This window comes from Petromyzon marinus, unplaced genomic scaffold (assembly GCF_048934315.1).
Source record: "Petromyzon marinus isolate PM22_M1 ecotype Great Lakes invasive population unplaced genomic scaffold, UKy_Petmar_22M1.pri1.0 PM_Scaffold_26, whole genome shotgun sequence".
Lineage (NCBI taxonomy): Eukaryota > Metazoa > Chordata > Hyperoartia > Petromyzontiformes > Petromyzontidae > Petromyzon > Petromyzon marinus.
In genome coordinates this window covers 1,269,379-1,288,510 of record NW_027423235.1, presented here as the reverse complement: position 1 = coordinate 1,288,510, position 19,132 = coordinate 1,269,379, and the positions used below count along the sequence as shown (strand labels likewise).

General features: G+C 44.7%; 1 long non-coding RNA gene across 1 annotated transcript; it reads right to left on the bottom strand.

Moving 5' to 3' along the window:
• Positions 1-26: 26 nt before the first annotated feature.
• LOC142923053 (uncharacterized) lies at positions 27-18,317 on the bottom strand. Its single transcript, XR_012940497.1, has 3 exons — positions 17,968-18,317; positions 16,999-17,077; positions 27-97 (listed from the first exon to the last, which is right to left on the bottom strand). It is a non-coding gene; the product is annotated as an uncharacterized LOC142923053 (long non-coding RNA).
• Positions 18,318-19,132: the final 815 nt, after the last annotated feature.

Genomic DNA, 19,132 nt, shown 5'->3' with positions numbered 1-19,132 from the left:
GCTGATGCACGCATACGGAGTCTCACCTGCTCTGAGGCCAGTGCCAGACGGTCAATCAACTCAGGGTTGTCCAGCAAGCTGCGCACGTATTCCTCCACTGGGGGTACACAGACACGCGCAGATAAACGCAGACATTATAATTGGCGACACGATTTACCGGACGATTTAGAGTGCCACCCAAAATGTAAATTTGTTACTTTTCAAGTCATGGCTGCTAGATTTATTAATATTCCTGTTTAACTGAAGCACTGTTTAACAAGAGGCACTACAGACTTGATTCAAAGCTTTCGTGACTGCAGGAATTACTCTTTGTTTTTTTCGGTAAAGTCACTTAAAATAAGAAATAATAAAATAACATAATAGCGTACGACGTTTCGGTTGCAACACAAGCAGCCATCATCAGGTACAGAAGAGCTAAATTTACGAGAGAGAGGAAACATAACCCCAGATGTATATACAGACACAAGTAGGGTGGAACTAACACAGATACAACAGGGGACACAGAGAGAGAAGCATACCAAACAAACAGGGTTTAGCAACATTTGGAAACCATATAAAGCAACACAGACAGTCGGTCAAAACACAATTAACGCATAGTCTGGTTGATTACGCTATTTCAAAGATTGCTAAATTGCAAGTTGTAGTATGAAATTTAAAATACAGACCGCGCACACACACATAGACATCCAAGTAGAGCGAACCAGCACAGACACGCACACAGTGAAGTCGCCTTAAATAGGCAGAGAAGGTAAGGCTGAGAGACAATGGGACAATTTAGCATGAGGTATGCATGGAGCAAAGGGGGTGCAGCAGCACACACTCGAAAACACCAAGGCCCACACACAGGCAGAGACAGCACAGAGACACAAATCCAAGCCAAGAAACAAAGGCAGATACACAAGCAGAGACAACACAAAGACACAAACCTCATACCTCCCCGTAGAGGTAGTTCAGACTTGATTCGAAGCTTTCGTGACTGCAGGAATTACTCTTAGTTTTTTTCAGTAAAGTCACGTATAAATAAGAAATAATAAAAAAACTAAATAGCGTACGACGTTTCGGTTGCAACACAAGCAGCCATCATCAGGTACAGAAGAGCTAAATTTACGAGAGAGAGGAAACACATAACCCCAGATGTATATACAGACACCCAAGTAGGGGGGAACACAGATACAACAGGGGACCTGGCTGCGAGGAAATTGCTGGTAACGCATCGACACATCACCAAAATTTGCGACGTTGGGCTGGAACGGGACGTCCACACTGACCCCAAATACGTGAAGGGCAATGTGAGTCCTAACCTTACTTAGCATCATCAGCATCATTATCAGTATCGCCAATGTCATCACCATCATCGGGATAGAAGGCCCATCACTTTAATTGTACTCAATGTTTTTATTTTATTTTGCACAGCCCCTAAAAAAAAAGAGTGGGGGGTGCTGCCACACATGGTGGTGCAATGGCCCCCCCACCCTAGACTTGCAATCTAGAGGTCGGTAATTGGATTCAATCTCTCTGCTCTGCCGATAGTTTAAAATATGGGGCAATTTCACAAATCGCCTTCCTCCTCCCCCCCCCCCCCACCATGTGGTACACGGGGTAACTCTGGCCCAGAATAACCTGTGGTGGTGACCACCAGGTTAACTACACTAATTACAACATGACTAGCTACGACAGACCAGGACCACAGCTCGGGTCCAGGTCCACGTGTTGGAGACTCGGTAGAACGTAGACGCAGACAAAGGTTTCTTCAAGATGAACAACAACGCCAGTCCCTCTGGGGGACCCGGCTTATATTCTCTGTGGCGTGGCTGGCTCCGCCCTTGGCCACGACCACCTTCTAGAATCCTCGAGCAGCAGGATCTGGACCCCGACCACGTGACCACCCCTAGCCCCCACTTGGGGCCCCTTTGTAGACTTAACCGGTCACGTGTCCTCTCGGGTCAACCAGAGTGCCATGGCCTTGTGTAACCCCTTTCATACGGCCGGCATTCCCACACCCTATCCTGTCGGGCTGGCACTGCACGCCAAGCGTGATGCCATCCAGCGGGATCAATCAGCGCTGACCGAGACCCTCTAGGGCCAGTACTACACCCACACCATAGTGGTATCCGCGATGTCAATACACCGCACGCCGTGCCTCTCTAGGGCCGGCACTACACAGTGACATCCCGTGATGTCACTACACATTTAACACTTCAGGGTAGTGGAGGGCTAGATGACGCTAATTTGGCCAGATGAATATGTGGCCTCACGCAAAAAACGTATGACGAATCGCGAAGCATCGCCCTGAACTGAATTTACTGAACGTATTGTTGTTGTGCTTGTGGCCATGCGGTCATGTCCATTAGGTGCCTCTGCCTGTAAAGTGTATGTCTTCAGAAAGCATGTTCCATGGGCTCTACAAGGTGCAGAGCGACGTGTGGTCATACAGTATGCTACTGTGAGAAATCTTATATTTTGCTGAGACAAACTTTCACTTGCCACAAACATTCGGGGCCCTGAGTACAGAAGATCCTCACAGCAGACAACGATTGTAGTCTTATCTTACACTATGATTTTTAATTGCGTAAAGTTCAGATTTAAAGCTTTCGTGACTGCAGGGATTCATCTTCTTGGTTCTTTCGGTAAAGTAACGTAGAATGGAAATAAAATAAAAAAAATAAAACGTAATAAAAAATTAAATTTTCACGACGTTTCGGCCACAACACAAGTAGCCTTCTTCAGGTGAAGGAACAGAACTGTCGGGACAACAGCACTTCAATGACTGCTGCTAAGATTCGCAGTGTCGTTTAAACTAGGTGGGAGAGGTAAAGCGCCTTGACAAAGGAGTTTACATATCAAACAGGATAATTTAGCATTGAAATAGCTGCGTTAAAGTGTTGGATCAGCAGGGTGTTAAAGTCAGAAATTAGCATGTAACTGGGAGATTAGGATGATGTTAATGTGAGGGATTAGCATGTGACTGGTCACGGAAATAGCTATGTTAAAGTCAAAGTTTCCATCTCAACAGAGGCATTTAATATATGGACGCTAAAGGACTGCAACTACCCAACTATCATACAATAAACAGATGTGAAAAAAAAACTAAGTAGAAACTTCATCAATATAATAAATGTACTCAATATATTCTTCAATAAATTGAGCTATAAACATAAAGTAACTGGGTATACACTACACTATCTAATGAATACCATATAGTAAACTAATAAAAAAACTAAAATACAAACTACATCAATGTTATCAATAAACTCTATATACTCTCCATCAGCTGAGCTACTAACAATAAGTCGTTATACATTACAATGCCATATGGCGAAAAAAATGGGTGGCGGTTTTTTCCTTCTTTCCAACGTTAGCACCACGGAGAGCGACGAGCCTCGTTCAGACTGACGAGTCCATCCATGCTCGGAACGGAGGAGGGGGGAGAAACAGCCACGATGTGCTGCTCTGTCCTGTGTTGCATTACAACCATGCCATAAACTAGACTACTATACATTGTAACGTTATAGCTTCCAATCTAAACTACATTGTATAATATCATATACACAGCCCAATGTAAGCTCTAACATTATGCATTATATTGATATGTCTCCAAATAAACTTTTTCCTACATTACACAACTATACACCGTAATATACACTACCACAGACAAACCCACCCTTGAATTATACAATGAGTTACTTTAGACTACCCTATACTTTAGACTGTAAAATATTAGACTTGTAACATTACACTATGTATTATTCTACCAACCCTACTGTATACCACACATATATTCACTATAAAATTACAATACTATATATTGCCTTATGAATTATGTTAAACATTACAATGTTATACTATTTATTATTATATAACATGCTATAAACCAGGGGTGTCCAAACTACGGCCCGCGGGCCAACTGCGGCCCGCCATCCATTTTTAATTGGCCCGTATCAAAGTTTAAAAATATAATGGACTATGGCCCACTGTATTTCATTTCTTAATTTAAACAATAGATGGCGCTATTGTCTTGAACAAGGCAGCGTCTCCACAAAGCAAGCAATCGAATAAAACATTTGCTCAGGGTCACCAGAAATGCCGGAACCGAAGAGACGCAAGAAGCCCTCTGTGCCAAGATAATCCAGCTTGGCGATGTGATGAACACAGTTGTGAAAAATGTCAAAAAAAATTATGGCCCGAGGGCTTTACCACAGAGAATTGCAAGCGTTCCTCTCTGATGTCGATGCTGAATACGGGGACCTACTCTACCATTCTCAAGTGCGCTGGCTCAGTCGCGGCTCCGTGCTGCAGTGGTTTTATTCCCTGAGATCATATATCGACAAGTTTTTGAAAGAAAAGGGCAGACCTCTCCATGAGATCAGTGACCCTTTATGGTTGGCAGGCCTGGCTTTTTTAGTTGATCTCACTGATCATCTCAACACCCCGAACAAGAGACTACAAGGCAAAGAGCAGCGGGTACCACAGCTGTATGTGCACATGAAAGCATTCCGTGCGAAGCTCCGTCTCTTCGAGTCACAACTGCGCAACTTCAATGTAGCGCACTTCCCCACGCTGACCGAAATCAATGCGCATTTCCAAATGCCAAGCTCTCTGCAAAAATGGGAGAATATGTGTCTGTGACCACATCTCTCATGACAGAATTCAGTCAGCGCTTCCAAGATTTTTCTGTCATTGAGAAGGAAATCACACTGTTTGCGGCTCCGTTTTCAATGGATGCAAAAGAAGTGGAGGAGAGTCTGCAATTAGAACTGATCGAAATTCAGTGTGATGATTCTCTGAAGAATCAGCATCAGCTTCTCTCCCTACCTGACTTCTACCGGAGGTTGGAAAAGGCCAAGTTTCCTCTGACGAGACGCCATGCAAAACGAATGATGAGTCTGTTCGGCTCAACATACATATGTGAGCATGAGTCTGTTCGGCTCAACATACATATGTGAGCAGACATTCTCTCTGTTACCGCTGAACAAAAGCAGGCTGAGAACCAGAACGACCGACAGCCATCTCCGTGACGTCCTTCGCATCTCAACCACCAAACTTACTCCTGACCTGCCAGCTATCCTTCAGACCAAAGCGCAGCATCACTGCTCCCACTGAGCGTAACATTATTCCCATTACAGGTGAGTTAAAAATATACACACCGTTTTCATTTGTTAATAAGCCCAATTACTTCATAAATTCAGTCAATTAAAGTTGATGAGAATTTTTTTAACAAACGTTAGTTGATGTGTTAACAAGCCCAATAATGTATTTGTGTAATAAGCTTGAAATATCCACATCCCCTATTTGTCTTCTTGGCTCTCCCTTCATGTGGACAATGAAGGGGGATCAGCACCCTAAGAACCAATCTGAGGCTGTCACTGAGAGAATTACCTGCCAACCTTTTTGTAAAAAATAAAATTAAAATCTACTAATGAAGAGCTATGATGGAGGCTTTTTTTCTTCAAACATGTTCAATAATCAAACGTATTTTAACTGCATTTGATTGATTTTGACAATATTAGTGCATGAGAAGTGAGGCAGTATACCTCACGTCTAATGAGTGGCCCAATCCTTCGTATATTTTTCTGTATGTGGCCCTCGGGAAAAAAAGTTTGGACACCCCTGCTATAAACCATACCATTGACTGTCATGTGAAAGGTATTAAGAGGCAGTGGCAGAGAATGGACTGCGATCTGAAAGTCACCATAAAATACAATCAATTAAGTACCAAAATGGTTTATAACATCTTTCCAATGGTTACTAAGCCAGAATCCATCTTCTCGGTTGAAATTGTTTCTGTGTTTGTATATGTGGATGGCCTCATGAACGAATCTCTCATGGTAGCCGGATGGCTTGCAGAGAATGTCCGTCTTGGAGAAGTCAATGTCATGTGAGCCTACTGAATTATAACAGTGATCTGCCACGGCTGAGGTGCTCGTCCTACCGTGTTTCAAGTCTGCTTTATGTTCACGGATGTGGTCCCAGATATGTCGTTTGGTTTCTCCAATGTAACTGCTACCACAGAGGCAACTTAGTTTGTAGACGCCTGGGTACTGTATGTCTGGAGCCACATCTTTTACAGACGGAACCAGATCACGGATTTTATGTACTGTGTTGAATCGGACTTGGATCTTGTGTTTATTCAGGATTTTGGAGATCTTTTTTGTGACCCCCGCAATGTAGGGTAAGGTGATGGTTTTGAATGGCTCCTCAAGAGGATCCTTCTTCATGGCTGGAGTGATGGCTTTGCGGATTGTGTAGTCGGAGTAACCATTAGCCTTGAGAGCTTGGTGTACGTGCTTAAGTTCACTGGCAATGTGTTCCTGGTCGGAAATGCATTGGGCTCTATGGTATAGAGTCTTGATGAGGGAGTTCTTCTGGCATGGATGGTGGTGGGAGTCCGGTTTTAAGTAAGCATTCGTATGCGTAGCTTTCCTGTCGACAGAGTGGCTCATTGAACCATCAGGTCTCCTTTTAATTAGGACATCCAAAAAGGGTAGCTTGCCATCTTTTTCGACCTCCATGGTGAATCTGATGGCTGGGTGTATGGAATTGATGTGGTCGAGGAATTGGTTTGTGTTATGGTCGAAACGTCGTGAGAATTTTTATTGTTTTATATATATTTTATTATTTTGTTGTTTCCCTTCAACGTGACTTTACCGAAAGAACTAAGAATATGAATTACTGCAGTCACGAAAGCTTTAAAAGAAAATTTCATTGGAAAGACGTTATAAACAATTTCAGTTCTTAATTGATTGTATTTTATGGTGACATTCAGACTGCAGTCCATTCGCTGGCACTGCCTCTTCACACGACGGTCAATGGTATGGTTTATAGCATGTTATAATAATAAATTGTATAACATTGTAATGTTTAACATAATTCATAAGGCAATATATTGTATCGTAATTGTATTGTGAATATACAGCAGTGTGGTATACAGTAGGGTTGGTAGAATAATACATAGTGTAATATTACAAGTCTAACATTTTACAGTCTAAAGTATAGGGTAGTGTAAAGTAACGCATTGTGTAATTCAAGGGTGGGTTTGTCTATGGTAGTGTATATTACGGTGTATAGTCGTGTAATGTATGAAAAAGTTTAGTTGAAGACATATAAATATACTGCATAATGTTCGATCTTACATTGGGCTGTGTATACGATATTATACAATGCAGTTTAGATTGGAAGGTATAACGTTACAATGTATAGTAGTCTAGTTTATGGCATGGTGGTAACGCAACACAGGACAGAGCAGCACATCGTGGCTGTTTCTCCCCCCTCCTCCGTTCCGAGCATGGATGGACTCGTCCGTCTGAACGAGGCTCGTCGCTCTCCGTGGTGCTAACGTTGGAAAGAAGGAAAAAACCGCCACCGATTTTTTCGCCATATGGCATTGTAATGTATAATGAGTTATTGTTAGTAGCTCAGCTGATTGGAGAGTATATAGAGTTTATTAATAACATTGATGTAGTTTATATTTTAGTTTTATTAATTCGTTTACTATATGGTATTCATTATATAGTGTAGTGTATACACAGTTACTTTATGTTTATAGCTCAACATATTGAAGAACATATTGAGTACATTTATTATATTGATGTAGTTTATACTTAGTTTTTTTTCACATCGGTTAATTGTATAATAGTTGGGTAGTTGCAGTCCTTTAGCGTCCATATACTAAATGCCTCTGTTGAGATGGAAACTTTAACATAGCTATTTCCGTGACCAGTCGCATGCTAATCCCTCACATTAACATCATGCTAATCTCCCAGTTACATGCTAATTTCTGACTTTAACACCCTGCTGATCCAACACTTTAACACAGCTATTTCAATGCTAAATTCTCCTGTTTGATATGTAAACTCCTTTGTCAAGGCACTTTACCTCTCCCACCTAGCTTAAAAGACGCTGCGAATCTTAGCAGCAGTTATTGAAGCGCTGTCGTCCCGACAGTTCTGTTCCTTCACCTGAAGAAGGCTACTTGTGTTTTGGCAGAATTGTCGTGAGAATTTTATTTTTTATTATGTTTTATTATTTTATTTCCATTCTACATGACTTTACCAAAATAACCAAGAAGTTGCATAAAGTTGTTGCATGCTTGGGCTCCAGATGCCGAAATTACCTTTTAAAAAACGGCCAGTCTCATCAGATCTCAGAAGCTAAGCTTGCAGCGCCCAGCCCTGATGGTGACCCGGGGATACAAATTAATGTGGAGAAACAAATGTTTGCTTGTGACGACCAAGACTACGCCTGTCCTCCCAAGGACAGGCCTCACTGATTCCGAAGACTTTCATTTTCAGGAGGGTCCTGCCGAGTATTTTTGCAGTAGGGAGGCGATGTTGTGCTGTGCAGTGCCGGAGAGTAAGCTCATGCAGCCCGTCCACCCTGTCCCCTCTCCTCCCGTCGGGACGGGTCGGTCACAATAGCATTCAGAAACACCCTCCACGTCACAAAACAGTTCAATTTCTCAATCCGCAGGTCAGCTCAAATCTGTATTGTGGGCGTTCCCTTGTACTCTACTGTGTACGAGGGGCTCTGGATCCAATCCCCTGATCACCATTGCATTCACTTAAATAATAATAAATTCTCCTGGCCACCCATAGAAAATTAGAGTGCGCAATTATACGTGTGATTCATCACAGGCGAGCTCACACCGGCCACGCTTCCAGCTTAGGGCCTCGCATTAAGAGAGGGGGGGGATCTCTAAATACGAAACAAGAAATGGACATGAGGTTTCGAGTTTTAACATAATTGCTTAATAAATAAAGATCGGTGAGAAAAAAAGACTCTCCAAAGCAGTTATTTTCATTCTGCTGACAAAAATATACAGGCATTCATAGAAGGGGCCTCTTAAGCTTGACAATGGCATAGGGCGCCAGCAATGCCATCATCCGGCTCTGCTGCCGAGTGTCATCCCAATGAAGTAATTTGCAGGTAACGTTAGCATTGGGATGCTTGGCCAATACCCAGTTACATTGTGATTGTGTGTTTTCTAGCTATGTGAGCAAACTGGATAATTAATTAACCAAGGCTCTTCTTGTTGCGAGGGTCAAAGATCACCGGTGCACCACCCTGCCACCTGAAACGATAATAGTTCACTTATAATTTTTTGGTTATTTTAGTGTGCACATTTACACGCGATAATCACATCTCATCTCAAGCATTTGAAAAGGGCACCCTCAGTGGCAACTGTTCTCTGTGTGACACACGGTTATTCAGCACCTAACCTGTAAGGAGGTCAAGTGCTGTTTGCTGCGAGCAATCCCAATTGAGTGATTCGCAGTGAAGTTTTTTTTTTTACATGACAATTGTCGCCTGTGATGCTGACACACGATGGCCATACTTTATTTTAAATAATGTCTTGGGCTCGTTTTTATTTTTTTACGTTGAATTTTATTGAGTAAATCACGAGCCCGTTACAGTGCGCCACGGGACTGCACGTCATTCGAATGGTGCATTCACAATGCAACCGGACCATTTATTAGGGGGGGCTGACGGGAAGGGGGGAGTGAGGCCTGCGCCCCCCCATAAACTGGGGGGGTGGGGGGGAGAGGGGGGCATTGTGACAGGCGTATTGTAGTAGGTGTAATCTGCTCCACGTTTGTCTTGATAAAGGAGCCCTGTGCAACCTGCTCGGTGTGTGACGTGCGTGCTCATCGGTGTGTGACGTGCGTGCTGCTCGGTGTGTGATGTGCGTGCTCCTTGGTGTGATGTGCGTGCTCCTTGGTGTGACGTGTGTACCGCTCGGTGTGTGATGTGTGTGGGTGTAGGAGAGGCCCCTTACCCTGGCCCATGGCAGTCGATGACAAGTTCTACCGCTTGATCTGCGATGGCTACTGCATGCAGCCACCCCCCTGCTGTCCACCGCAAGTGTAAGCCGCCCCCCCCATACCTCCCACACCAGGTTTTATCCACTGCTGGACTGATGCGTTTCTATTGTGGATGCAGGTGGCTGACGGAGGAGAGTGCGAAGTGTTTGTTCTGGGATATTCTTTGATTTTAATTGTAGTGATTCAATTAATTGATTGAACAATTGCTTAAGGGTGAATTACGTGATGTGTTATTGGCAGTGAGTTGTGCTGGCTGGTTCAGTCTCGTTGACACGGCCATTATGAACCCTCTTAGTCTGGAATGTCCTACTTCCAGCCGTACGTGCTGTTGCGACCCACAGACTCCTCACATACAATGAGGGAAAAAAGTATTCGATCCCCTGCTGATTTTGTACGTTTGCCCACTGACAAAGAAATGATCAGTCTATAATTTTAATGGTATGTTTATTTGAACAGCGAGAAACAGAATAACAACAAAAAAATCCAGAAAAATGCATGTCAAAAATGTTATGAATTGATTTGCATTATAATGAGGGAAATAAGTATTTGACCCCTGTGCACTTGGTGGCAAAACCCTTGTTGGCAATCACAGAGGTCAGATGTTTCTTGTAGTTGGCCACCAGGTTTGCACACATCTCAGGAGGGATTTTGTCCCACTCCTCTTTGCAGATCTTCTCCAGTCATTAAGGTTTCGAGGCTGACGTTTGGCAACTCGAACCTTCAGCTCCCTCCACAGATTTTTTATAGGATTAAGGTCTGGAGACTGGCTAGGCTACTCCAGGACCTTAATGTGCTTCTTCTTGAGCCACTCCTTTGTTGCCTTGGCCGTGTGTTTTTGGTTATTGTCATGCTGGAATACCCATCCACGACCCATTTTCAATGCCTTGGCTAAGGGAAGGAGGTTCTCACCCAAGATTTGACGGTACATGGCCCCGTCCATCGTCCCTTTGATGCGGTGAAGTTGTCCTGTCCCCTTAGCAGAAAAACACCCCCAAAGCATAATGTTTCCACCTCCATGCTTGACGGTGGGGATGGTGTTCTTGGGGTCATAGGCAGCATTCCTCCTCCTCCAAACACGGCGAGTTGAGTTGATGCCAAAGAGCTCCATTTTGGTCTCATCTGACCACAACACTTTCACCCAGTTGTCCTCTGAACCATTCAGATGTTTATTGGCAATCTTCAGACCGGCATGGATATGTGCTTTCTTGAGCAGGGGAACCTTTCAGTCCTTCACGGCGTAGTGTATTCCAATTGTTTTCTTGGTGACTATGGTCCCAGCTGCCTTGAGATCATTAACAAGATCCTCCCGTGTAGTTCTGGGCTGATTCCTCACCGTTCTCATGATCATTGCAACTCCACGAGGTGAGATCTTGCATGGAGCCCCATGCCAAGGGAGATTAACAGTTCGTTTGTGTTTCTTCCATTCGCGAATAATCGCACTAACTGTTGTCACCTTCTCACCAAGCTGCTTGGCAATGGTCTTGTAGCCCATTCCAGCCTTGTGTAGGTCTACAATCTTGTCCCTGACATCCTTGGAGAGCTCTTTGGTCTTGGCCATGGTGGAGAGTTTGGAATCTGATTGATTGCTTCTGTGGACAGGTGTCTTTTATACAGGTAACAAGCTGAGATTAGGAGCACTCCCTTTAAGAGTGTGCTCCTAACCTCGGCTCGTTACCTGTATAAAGGACACCTGGGAGCCAGAAATCTTTCTGATTGAGAGGGGGTCAAATACTTATTTCCCTCATTAAAATGCAAATCAATTTATAACATTTTTGACATGCATTTTTCGGTATTTTTTGTTGTTATTCTGTCTCTCACTGTTCAAATAAACCTACCATTAAAAATATAGACTGATCATTTCTTTGTCAGTGGGCAAACGTACAAAATCAGCAGGGGATCAAATACTTTTTTCCCTGCCAATGAACATCTGAATGATTCAGAGGACAACTGGGTGAAAGTGTTGTGGTCAGATGAGACCAAAATGGAGCTCTTTGGCATCAATTCAACTCGCCGTGTTTGGAGGAGGAATGCTGCCTATGACCCCAAAAACACCATCCCCACCGTCAAGCATGGAGGTGGAAACATTATGCTTTGGGGGTGTTTTTCTGCTAAGGGGACAGGACAACTTCACCGCATCAAAGGGACGATGGACGGGGCCATGTACCGTCAAATCTTGGGTGAGAACCTCCTTCCCTCAGCCAGGGCATTGCAAATGGGTCGTGGATGGGTATTCCAGCATGACAATAACCAAAACACACGGCCAAGGCAACAAAGGAGTGGCTCAAGCAGAAGCACATTAAGGTCCTGGAGTGGCCTAGCCAGTCTCCAGACCTTAATCCCATAGAAAATCTGTGGAGGGAGCTGAAGGTTCGAGTTGCCAAACGTCAGCCTCGAAACCTTAATGACTTGGAGAAGATCTGCAAAGAGGAGTGGGACAAAATCCCTCCTGAGATGTGTGCAAACCTGGTGGCCAACTACAAGAAACGTCTGACCTCTGTGATTGCCAACAAGGGTTTTGCCACCAAGTGCAGAGGGGTCAAATACTTATTTCCCTCATTAAATGCAAATAAATTTACAACATTTTTGACATGCGTTTTTCTGGATTTTTTTGTTGTTATTCTGTCTCTCACTGTTCAAATAAACCTACCACTAAAATTATAGACTGATCATTTCTTTGTCAGTGGGCAAACGTCCAAAATCAGCAGGGGATCAAATACTTTTTTCCCTCACTGTAGAGACCCACATACTTCTTCTCTCTCTACAAGATAAACATGACCAGTGTTTCTGCACTACGTATGGAGATGCAGTGGCATTTAGACGCCGCTGTGTGAATCTATACTGTAGATATTTTATGCCTTCATGACCCTCTACCTACTCACACCCCCCCTCACCCCCCTCGCCACCTGACCCCCTTCATCCCCCTCCGTGACGTCATTAACATCATCGGCACTCATTCAACCATTCTGAGAACGAACGCGCACTGGAAGAGGTGAAAGCGCAGTCCGAGCTTGTGCACGATTCGCCTTCCTCGCACCCTTACCGCACCTTCCCCTCACCCCACAGCCGCAAGGTGATGCACCACTGCTGGAGCCACGCGCCGTTAGAGCGCCCCACGTTTGAGGCGATCCTCGCAGAGCTGAGACCGGCCTCCAACGATGACAAGATCGACAAAGGCGAAGAGGTCGGCTGGGAGCCGTCGTCCGTTCCGTCCGAGTACACCTCCCTCACTTGCTAGGATCGCCCTCGTTACCCTGTCCACTCTAGGGGTGAATAGTTTATTTTATTATTTCAAAGATTACCGTGCTACACTTGTTTATTCAGGGAAGTCTCACTCTTTTGCAGGAGGGTCCTGTCCAGCTTTCACAGAAGGGGGCGATGTTGCCACGGTGTGTAATCCCTGTTTAAGTAATTTGCAAGTAAAATCTCACTGTTAGTATTGGTTGTTCTTTTTTGAAAGCTGAGAACCCTGAGAAAACGCGTGCACAACAGGGGAAGAACATGCAAAGTCCACAAACTCTCACTTACACGCCAAGACTAAGATCCCCCCATGTAACAGACTGTTGGGTAAGTGCCATTATGAGCACTTATGCAGGCCAGCACAGCATATGGGGTTTGTCTCTGCCAGTGCTGATGTTTTCACAATGCACCAAGTACTCATTTGAGGCCAAGGGTAGGTCCAGGAATGGTTCAGATAATTGCCACTGGTGTTGGCCATGAGCAGGAATTATACCAGGATTAATGGATTCATAGTACAGCTCGCTAACCCGCTGCACTAACGCTCCCCATAAACATCAGTAACATAAACAAACAACAGCTCGTACAAATACAAGAACAAATACAAGAACCCCCCCCCCCCCCCATAAGGTACATCGTGTTGTTTTGATTTCACGACTCGGTGCGACTCGCGAATACTCAAAGCGAGATGCTCGTGGTTAGTAAACAGGTGTCCAGTAGTCAATCCGTGTTTACTAAAATCTCGTGGTTGGTAAATTAGCGGTTGGCAATGGATTCCTGTACATGTATGCCTCTACTTACGAAAGGGATGCGTTCTTCGAAAAACGCACGTAAAACAAAATATCGTAAATCGGAATGGCGTTTTCTCATTAATTGAATACGAAAAACTTGCGATGTGTTTCAGTCATTTCTACTATAAACCCAAAATAAACACCAACATTTCACAATGCAAAAAATAATAAAGAACAAATATTACAACGGTTGAATAATAATCAATTTAAAACAAAAATAATTAACATCTTCAAGGAACTCACCAAAAGATCTGCATGCTGGAATGACTGGAGAGGTGACGAGGCGTTACTTTTGCACTATGGGGATACCGTGACACTGTCGTGGATGGATGACAGCTTTTTGCTTGATGATCTCATGGTGCGTGCCATGTGATATATTGTTTCCGCTGAAATCCTATTTCGTAAGTCGAAAAGTATCCTTAATTTGTCAATTTCTTTTTCACTAAATTTCGTGAATGGAACATTCATGAATCAAAACACAAAGATTTCCTGTACAACCAATATAGACTGTTGGGCCAAGTGCTGTCGTCAAGCACCTAATACAGAAAATAAAAAACACGTGCATTCATGCACAACCACGTACAAATACACGTCACAATTATAAGCACATGCTTTCAACAGAAATTACAAATGTTATATATTGTGCTTTAATGATTACATTTTATATTAGTGTGTCTTAATATTACACAGTAAATATCTTCAAGGACGACTCTTACAGTCCCATCATCACCACCATCATCACCAAATGTATCATTATCATCATCCTAACCATCTGTATAATAAATCACCATCTGTATCATCACCACCAAAGCAAAGACTCCCTGTATAGCCCGAATAGACTGTTGGGGCAAGTGCTGTTAGCGAGTACCTGTGAAGGTCAGCATGGCACACGAGGGGTGGGTGGCCAACACCACGCCCGGCCGCCTTTGTCTCCCCAGTAGTGATGTTTACACCACACCAGGTACTCATTTGAGGCTGAGTCGACCTAGGGGAGGTCCATGACCGGTTCAGAGAGTCGTTACCAGCGTTGGGCATGAGCGAGAATTTAACTCGGGTCGCCGGGTTCGTAGTGCAGCGTGCTAAACGCTACACTACCGCTACCCACCACCTGTATCACCATCATCTTCCAGAGTTAATACATTTCATGTGAATAGCTGGAAATGCTTGTATTTGTAATAAAAAAAATGCATAAGTAGTTGTCACTCACTCACCCACACTCAAACGGTCAGAAAGGACTGAAAGATGAAATATCTTCAGAACCCTACATCCTGAAACTAAACTAATTATTTCAATTTTACCAAGAAAGGCCCACTGAGCTATATCGCACACTCAGGAGTCCTGATTCCACTTCTGGGAGTCTCAAGTCCAACGCCATGGAATTGTATATGTTTAAACATGTGCGTGCATGTGTGATTGTGTGCACGTATGTGTGCATGCGTGCCTTCATAAGCGCATGCGTGTATGCACGTGCGTGTGTATGCACGTGCGTGTGTAAAATAACTTTAGCCATGACATTTGGGATATGTTAGGTTTAGGGTTAAGAGCTTTGCGCACGTAAACAGGTGGGTGTGTTAACTCACCAGTGTGTAGCTCACCTCACCGGTGAGCTGGTGTGTACGCTATCTAATCTGTAAGCTTACGACTGTGTGTGTGCACACTAGTGTGTAAGCTCACTGATGTCTAAACCTGCTGGTGTGTGGCCTCACTAATGTGCAGCACATTTTGTGGAAGCTCACTAGTGTGCTTGCACACGAGTGTGCCGGTGAGTGTGATTGTGTGTGAGTGTGCGGTGTGTGTAAATTTGTGTGAGTGCGTGTGTGTGTGTGAGTGAATGAGTGCGGTGTGAGTGTGTGTGAGTGTGTGTGAATGCGGTGTGAGTGCGGTGTGTGTGAGTGTGCAGTCAGAGTGTTGGTAAGTGAGTGTGCGGTGAGTGTGTGTGAATGTGCAGTAAGTGTGCCGGTGAGTGCGTGGTGAGTGTGCAGTGAGGGTCCAGTGAGTGTGTGAATGTGCAGTCAGTGTGCCGGTAAGTGAGTGTGCGGTGAATGTGGTGTGTGTGAGTGTGCCGGTGAGTGTGTGGTGAGTGTGTGGCTTGACGTGTCTCCGTATCAGTCTTACTCAGCCACCCCCTTACTTGCCCACGCGTAGATCCGTCCTGCCCACCAGACAGCTACATGCGATTCAAATGTCCACGTACACATGACATCACGTTGCGATGCGCATGTGTGACATACATGTGCCACGTGTTGCACACACTACGCACGTCCCATGCACAAAGGGCATGCCTTACAAGTGATGACCACGCGATGCAGGTGCTTGCCTTGTAGATGTCACGTACCCGTGACGCACGTGGCCCGTGCGCGTGACGCGCGTGCTCCGCGCTGCCGTGTGCTTTGACCAGGGCCGTCCATAGGGGGTGCGTGGCCCGCCCCCCGATGCCTTCAAACTAAACCGGAAGCATTACATGTGACACTGATGTCTACACGTGGGGCCTCCCCCGAAGCGCGGGGCCCGGGATAGTCGGTCCAATTTGCCGGACACTCGGGGACGACTCTTGATTTGGCATACGCGACGCGCACGTTGTGTGCGCTGTGCGTGGGGTGACTGGCCCGATGTGCGTGCCAGGCAGGGCAAGGGGGACTGCCATTGATTGTGTCGAGACCTTTTGTATGGGTGACGAGATGAACGCCAAAATTCAACGCAGGCCGCCACACAAGGGCTGCACATTTCAATGTTGAGCAGGCCCCTGTGTGTCCGTGCGTGTGGGTCCCTGTGTGTTGTTTCTGTGTGCGTTATGTGAGGGTAGCAGTGACGCAGTGGATAGTACGCTACGCTCCGAACCCCGCAAACATGCGAGTTGGAGTCCCGCTCATGGCCAACACCAATAACGATTATTTATCTGAACTGGTCCTGGGTCGATTCAACCTCAAATGAATACCTGGAGCGGTGTGTGTAATACGTCACCACTTGGGAGACAAAGGCGGCCGGGTTTGGTGTTGGCCACCTACCCCCTGGTATACCATGCCGACCTTCATTGGTGCTTGCGAACAGCACTTGCCACAACAGTCTGTTAAGGCTATATGGGGGATCTTCGTCTCTGTAGTGGGAAACTCGTAGGTGTGTGCATGTGTGGAGGGAAACCTGTACTGCTGTCGTACGTTGTGACCGGGCGAGGCCAATTTCTGTCCTCATGGTCGGCCACGGCGTCCTGGTCTTCGTACTGCTGCTTGTTTTTGGCTGTAATGACACCCAACATGGACAACCCCATCACCTGCGTTCAAACAAGTGTTACACAGTATGAACAACATGCGCAATAAAGCAACCACAAAGCACATACACTTTTAAATATAAAAGCACTGGGGGTCTAGTACTGTAGTCACCAATCCGTGTGTATTATTTATTTATTTGTTGGTCATTCTGATGGCAGGACAAACAGAAGCTGCATCCATAACTTCTCAATCCGCACAGTCCCAGGCCAAGGTCCATTCGTGGAATTAATACAAATATTTACTTATTAGAGGGTGTTTTTGTTTGTTTGGGTTAGATCGCGTAAATCTTAGTCAAGTTTGTCACGTAAACAAAACATGCCAATTAGTGACTATTTCAGCACATCGGTGTGTTGGAGAGTAAACCCAAAACATTTACAATTCAAGTACCGTGACGTTTCGCCTGTAACTACAACAACAACCCGCCTCGTCAGGTGACAGCCAGAGTTGTGGTGAAATCCTTCCCCTGTTTCGGTCTTTAATAGACGTAGACGGGGGATAAATGTGACGTCGTCGCTTGTAAGCAGATCCGATACGAAGACGGGGGGGGAGGGGGGGTAATGTATTGATGTAAATTACAATGGATATCTGTTATTGATTGGGTTATTCGCAGTTAATCAACATACATAATTGTTACTCCTGCTATTATGGATTGACTCAAGCAGCTAGCGAAGGATGCTAGGTTTAGTAATATATGTTATATATGTCGCTATTGTTAACTTTCAATCACATGTCTTATGATCACTGTTGCATTGTTTTTATAGCATTATTTTATTAACTTCTAGAAAGGTTTAGTTTAGCCTGATTTTTACATAGTGGACACTGTGTGTGTGTGTGCTGCGAGCTGAGTGGTGGAGGTACCTGGCAACAGTTGAACCGAGCCCGCTCGGCCTCTTCATCCGTGGCGACCAGGGTACAATCGTTACTATATTCTTGGTTCTTTCAGGTAAAGTCACGTAGATAGAAAATAACAATAAAATAAAAATAAATTAAATTAAAAGCAAAAAACTCACGACGTTTCGATCGCAACACGTGATGAAGACCGCTTGTGTTGCCACCGAAACCTCGTGGGTTTTTTGCCTTCACTTAAAATGTTATTTTCTATCTACGTGACTTTACCGAAAGAACCAAAAATATGAATTCCTGCAAGTTACGAAAGTTTAAAGTAAAAATTTGACAGTCGTGTAACTAATCAGGCCTGGAGGATACAGTGGACCACGTGGTTTCCGGGGTTTGTTAACTTAACAAGTGACGTCACTTCCCTAGCAACGGTCGATCGTTACAGACGGAGGTGGACGCGCGCTCTGTGTGCTTAAAGATCGCATTCGGGAGCACACTTCAACAACGTTGTCAGTGAACATCGATAACGCGGTTAAATTACTTGGTAAACCTCATTGACAAACATCCGTGAGGTTGAACACTTCATTAACACAGTTAACGAAATCTATTGACAAAACGTGACCATCCGTGACTTCTCGTTCTGCCTTCAAGGCGATGTCTTCCGTGAGTACATCCACACGCGCGCTGTATCAGGATAACATTAATCTGAGAGAACATCTATATGTGAATGTGTGTCTGTTCGAAATGTTTAATGATGAGGACGGTAATGATGATGGTGGTGGTAGTTGTAAGCTGTGATATGATTAGAGTCTCACGTGCGCTGCTGTGATTTTGTTGCAGGGTGGAGAGATGAGCAAGCCGACGGGAAGTGAGTACTGTAATTCCACACACAGACATACACTCAGACACATGCACCTGTATACAAAGACAGATCCCCGTATAGCCTTAACAGACTATTGAGTCAAGTGCTGTTAGCGAGTTAGCACCTATGATGGGGTGGGTGGTCAGCACCGCATCCGGATGCCTTTGTCTCCCCACATTTGATGTTTATACGTTGCACGAGGTACTATTTTAAGTTTGAGTAGATGTAGGGGACGCACACGACCGGTTTTATTTATTAGTCACTGATGGTTGTGAATGGGAATCGAACTCAGGTCGATCCCCACAGACACAACTGCTCCCAACC